Source organism: Dinoponera quadriceps, unplaced genomic scaffold, assembly GCF_001313825.1.
Source record: "Dinoponera quadriceps isolate SergipeBrazil2010 unplaced genomic scaffold, ASM131382v1 scaffold10220, whole genome shotgun sequence".
Classification (NCBI taxonomy): Eukaryota; Metazoa; Arthropoda; class Insecta; order Hymenoptera; family Formicidae; genus Dinoponera; species Dinoponera quadriceps.
This window is the reverse complement of record NW_014563978.1, coordinates 1-258: the sequence shown is the minus strand read 5'-3', so window position 1 is coordinate 258 and position 258 is coordinate 1.

Sequence of the window (258 nt, the reverse complement as noted above, 5' to 3'; positions counted from 1 at the left end):
AGGGTCGAACGGGAAGGGTTAGCGGTCCGGGGCGTAGAGCAAACATAAATTCCGCCCCGGGCAACAAAACAGCGCGGCGGGCCGGACAATTCCGGCCCTCCCGCAGAATGATGATCAGCGGAGGCTTGGACAAAAATTTTAATAGTCCCCGCCTCCGCCCGAAGGGATGGGTCCCCGGTCCGGTGCGGGGTCAATTGGTATTACTCCGCCCCGAACAATTAAACGGGGCAATGCGGGGGTGTGGGGGACAATCATTCC